The sequence below is a fragment of the Hippocampus bargibanti genome, linkage group LG05 (genome assembly GCF_051943395.1).
Source record: "Hippocampus bargibanti isolate YZ-2025 linkage group LG05, ASM5194339v1, whole genome shotgun sequence".
In the NCBI taxonomy this organism is placed as follows: Eukaryota; Metazoa; Chordata; class Actinopteri; order Syngnathiformes; family Syngnathidae; genus Hippocampus; species Hippocampus bargibanti.
The window spans coordinates 15,475,001-15,480,000 of record NC_142738.1 but is presented as its reverse complement, the minus strand read 5'-3'; the positions used below and the strand labels follow the sequence as shown (position 1 = coordinate 15,480,000).

Below are 5,000 nucleotides of genomic sequence, written 5' to 3'. Positions count from 1 at the left end.
AACTCTTGAGTATACATTTTAGGGGTCTTGAACATTATTTTCCAGAGATAGCAGTTTCTGCAATTAAAAAAGAATTTGGTAAGCATGTCATCGCAACAGGAGGCAAGGAAATCTTTCGTATGGATACCTTGAAATTTGGGGAGGAATTACTCATTTTGAGCCTCAACTGGAAAAGATAACCGGGTCAGGTAAGCAAGACTGAATGGTCACACCTTTTTACTTACATTTGTCTCATCCAGCCATCGATGTTTGATAATTTGCCATGAAAAAAGGGATACACAGTCGGAGGACCATTCTAATTTGGGACCCAGCTACAATTACGGCGATCAACATGAACATGTTGAAAAAGCCCATGCTGTACTCCTTGTTTCCTCCCACACTCCCAAAACTTGGATGTTAGGTTCATGATGGGTTGTTTGTTTATATTTTCCTGCAGATCAGTCCAGGGTTTACACCGCCTCTTGCCTACAGTCAGCTCGAATCGGCTCAAGATACAACCATAACCCTAATCAAAGATAGAAAGTAGAATGGAGGATGGATATTATTCGCATGTTGTCCCCACCGAATAACCTTTTTCATCTAAACTAAAGAATACCTAAACCAAACCATATTCTTGACTTGTGACTTTTTATTTCAAATTCCATTTGTTGTTAAAATAATGATGATGATGATGACCTTACAACACCAAGAAACTACGGGGCAAATTTAAATCAAGTGATGAGGTGTTTTACAACTATTTGATTGACAAATACATGATGACAAGGAGATTGACATAGAAGTAGCATTTTGAGATGCTATTTTTGTTTTGAAACAGCTGAATTTTTTTCAAGCCTGTAGCCATACTTAATGTTATAGTTAGTCCCAAATTTGAGTAATATTGGTGTGCATTGTTTTAAAATAGTAAATAGAAAGTAAGGTCACACTTGTACAATAAGATGCATCTCACCACCTCCAGTTGAATTAACGTGTGTCACATTCTAACAGACAGCAAAGTTAAGCCTTTTGCAAGGGCGGTGTGACAAATTTCATGCAGATTTGATGCAAACACTTGCTACTTCTGCACCATTCCTTAAAAAAACAGACTATTTGTTGACGTTGGTGCACCTTGAAAGGATTTTGAGGTGAGATCGCATGGGGTCATCACATGGTCCACCTGTACGCATGAGATGCAGACATACGTTTCCACGAGAACTTCAAACACACGACTGCATTTCAGCTTGTCAGTCACACATATGGTGCAGAGATTCACCGACCAGAATGTCTTTTTTTGCAATCAGTAGAAGTAAAACAAATCAAAATTTAACATCAATTGAATATAGAGACAGTCAATGTATTTTCTCAGATATCCAACAAAGACAAGTGAGATATTAATTTTTTTACTCACCTTACTGTTGTCTCGTTGTGAATACCATCTCTGCTTGAAGTTTGACTGGGTCTGCTCTCTATCCCCGGAGGAGTCGCGCTGAGAGGGAGGATGCTGCCGCTGTGTGTGTATGAGTATGTGTGTGTTGCGTGCATGTGTATGTGTGTGTATGTATTTGTAAAAGAGTGAGAGAGAGAGAATGACAGAGTGAGAGAGAGAGAGAGAGAAGACAGAGAGAGAGAGCAGAGGAAGTAGAGGGAAAATGTCTGTTTGTATATCAGAGCGAGAGAGAGGGAAGGAGTGAGAAAGAGGGAGGGAAAAACAGACGTGGTGAGCTGAAGCCTCCTGCCAAAGGATGCTTCAGTCTCCTAGCAACAAAAATCGATCTTTGCGTGGAGACATTTTTATTGGATAAAAAGAAAACTTAGACATTCCAACAGCCCCACCACTGCCATCCTTTTATGTGCACGTTTACCACTCGGACAGGGCATGTAGAAAAGAGATGTAGAATTTACCTTCAACCATCCTCTCCAGTCTTCTTAAAGTTCAAATACATTACACAAATTAATAAATTCAAAATATAAGAAGTAATCATGAAAATTCATGGAATCATCATCTACCTTTTGATGGCATGCCACTCCCACACTGGATTGCCAAAGAGAGCTTTGCTTAGCTAACTAGAATATCAGCTTCTGATTTGTCAATTTCCTTAAAGATCAAATCACATTCCCTAAATTTTGCCAGGAAAATTGTTACTTCGAACCAACCTATGTTGCACCACCTTAACCCTTTTTCTTGGAGAAGTAGACACAGAAGTGAGGGTGGTGTTGTCCAGCGCTCCCGAGTCCACCAGAGACTCCACCTTTGCATCTTCTTGTTTCATTGACTCACACAAGTTGTCACCAACTGGAGAACGGAGAACTGATAGCTATAGTTCTCGTGTTACAGGTCAGAAGTCACTGGCTGGTAAGCACCACAGAGCTGAGTACACCGATCACAATGATCTTATATATCTCCAAACTGTGAAGAGACCAAACTCTCCCTATATGCAATTTCACCACAACAACTCCAAGAATACTGGATGCATCATCAAGGATCTACAGAGGAGGGAGGTGAGACGGACAACTTACTGCCAGACCACTTCCGTTTTGGGCTACTGAGGTTGGGGGTTGAGTAGATAATTGAGCAAGATCAGGAAGTTTCTATGATCCCAGCTGAATGCCCTTCAATAAAGCGATTCGTGCCTCCATCTCTTCCTTCCATGGTTTTCGAGTTGGGGCACACCTCCAAAAGAGCTTGCCATCCTGGAATCAACCACACTCTTCCATATATCCTGCAGAGATGTTGGTCGCCGGAGCTTAAAAGCAACATTTTATAAAGCCTATAATGACTTTTATAAAGCCAGTTCTGCCTATTTCTGTTGTAAGGCCACTCACCAACCCCCTCCGATGGTACAACATCCCTTATTGGTTCCTCCTCCACCATGGACCTACATTTCCATTGACTTTATCGCTGCTCTTACTTATTCACGGTGCAAATCTGTGACACTGATACTCACAGTAGTGGATAATTTTATCCAGGTCTGCCCACTTCATCCAATATCCCATCTCAACTACACACCACTAATTTACTCTTTAACCATGTTTTCAGTATCTATGGAATCCCAGTGGACTTTCTATCTGACCGGTGTCTGCACTTTGTGTCAGAGGAATGGAAGTGAGTCTTGCGAGCTGTGGGAGCGTGTCGTCTGGGTACATTGCACAGTTCAATGGATGGACTGAGGGGAAGAATAATCACCCAAAGGTAGCCTTCTGGTGTAATTGGTCTCCCTTTGTACTAGCCGCTGAATATCAACCACCACCGTTGTCGTCTCAGTAGAGTTTGGAGATTCTCTCTGTCCAGCTCCACATGAGGTGGGCTCATGGCATGTATAGGGAAACCGAGCCTGCATTATCATACACCACCTCTCACAATAGGCTCATTGCTGACCGTTTTATCAAATAGGACACGTGGTATTCGATGTGGGACTTAGATTTGGAACCTCACACAAGTTGGGAACACGATTCATGGAACCGTTTGAGGTGGATGCCATCATAAACCCTGTTTCGGTCAAGCCCATGAAATTCCACCGTCTATATGTGTAATTGACGTAAACAGATGTACACAGTGAGGGAAATTTTGGACTCTAGGTGCAGTGTAGGCAGCATACGGTACCTTGTTGATTTCTTCTAGTAATCTCCCTCATCCAAACCAGGTACAGTGGGACCTTGGCTTACGCACTTAATTGGTTCCCAGACAGAGTGTGTAAGGCAAAAAGTGTGTATCCCAAAAATTAATTTCCCATAGGAAACCATTAAAATGAGAATAATCTGTTCCCAGGTCTCCATAAAATATAATTTTCAACTAAATAAGACTTAAAACTACAAACAATATACCTTATTCTATGTATAATAAATGTGTTATTGTATTGTCATGAAAGAAATACACTGCACTGTATAATAAAGTCATTTTATTTACCTTTGTGATGGTCGTTGATGGCTTGATGGAATGAGGTTCAGACCTCTCTTCCTGTGTTATGAAAGTCCGGTTAGGCATCTTTTTCCAAAAAAGGCCAGTCTCATCTGCATTAAATACTTGATTAGGGAATGTAGCCTTCTTCTTTCACCATTTCGAGGAATGCCTTGTATCAATAAACGGCGAACTTCCAGGTTGCCGCATGACGATATCGGAGTGAATTAACCGTGCTTTCCCTGATATAATTGCTTTATTCATGCTGTCGCCGGCTAGCCGCTTTTTGTTAATCCAAATTAACAGAAGTTTCTCAACCTCTTCTATTGCCCCAGACCACACGCAACTTAGCATATTGGTACTGGGCTGTTAAATCAAACAAGTGCACACCTCGTTCGTGTTTCTCAATGATCTCCTGTGATGTTCTGTCTGGTTTTTGTTTTGACATGGACATTGCCATCAAGTTCTGTGGTGATTGATAACACTCGTAAGAGGAGCTTATTTTTTGGTAACTTTTCCAGCGAATGCACCTGATTGAGTTTTGGTTGATTTGTGGCAAGGACTTCTTCTGAAAAAAAGCGTGGATTTTCCAGGAATTTTGAGGTGTACTAATGGCTTCTTTTTGAAGGGGCCACCAGCTAACATGATCCAACATTCAGAACTATTTTCTCTCCAGATGACCACCCAAAGCTATCGTGTAGTCCAAAGCCTGAAGTGGAGAGGAACGCGCACACGCACAACAAATTGTGAGCGTGAACTTGTTTGTATGGAGCCACATTCATTAGAATGCAAGTATGCACGTCTGCAGTGCCTATTGAACAGAAAATCCTCTTCATGCATGATTGAGTCACAGAGCCTTCTCACTCTGCTCAATCACACACAGTGTGTGGAGAGGCCTGATTTCTCCGTTGTAAAGTTAACAGAGTGCATGAACACACACTGTTCGAATGCTTACTGATTGCAGCTAACGGCCACAGATGCATAATATCCTGAAGCACGTTTAAGTGTTTACAAGATGGTCACGTCAGATTGGAGCAAATGCCAAATTGAGGGAAAATAAATACGTCATTTCATGCATATTTTGGATATTGAGCTGTCAATTTGCATCACATCACATCAGACGTAAGCC

General features: G+C 41.5%; 1 protein-coding gene across 1 annotated transcript in view; it reads right to left on the bottom strand.

The window, feature by feature from the left end:
* The window catches only part of grm3 (glutamate receptor, metabotropic 3), a 100,277-nt gene that overhangs the window by 55,090 nt on the left and 40,187 nt on the right, over positions 1-5,000 (bottom strand). Inside the window, exon 3 of the mRNA XM_088996881.1 lies at positions 1,385-1,629. The gene's annotated coding sequence lies outside the window, so the exon portion shown is untranslated. The remainder of the gene's footprint in view (positions 1-1,384; positions 1,630-5,000) is intronic.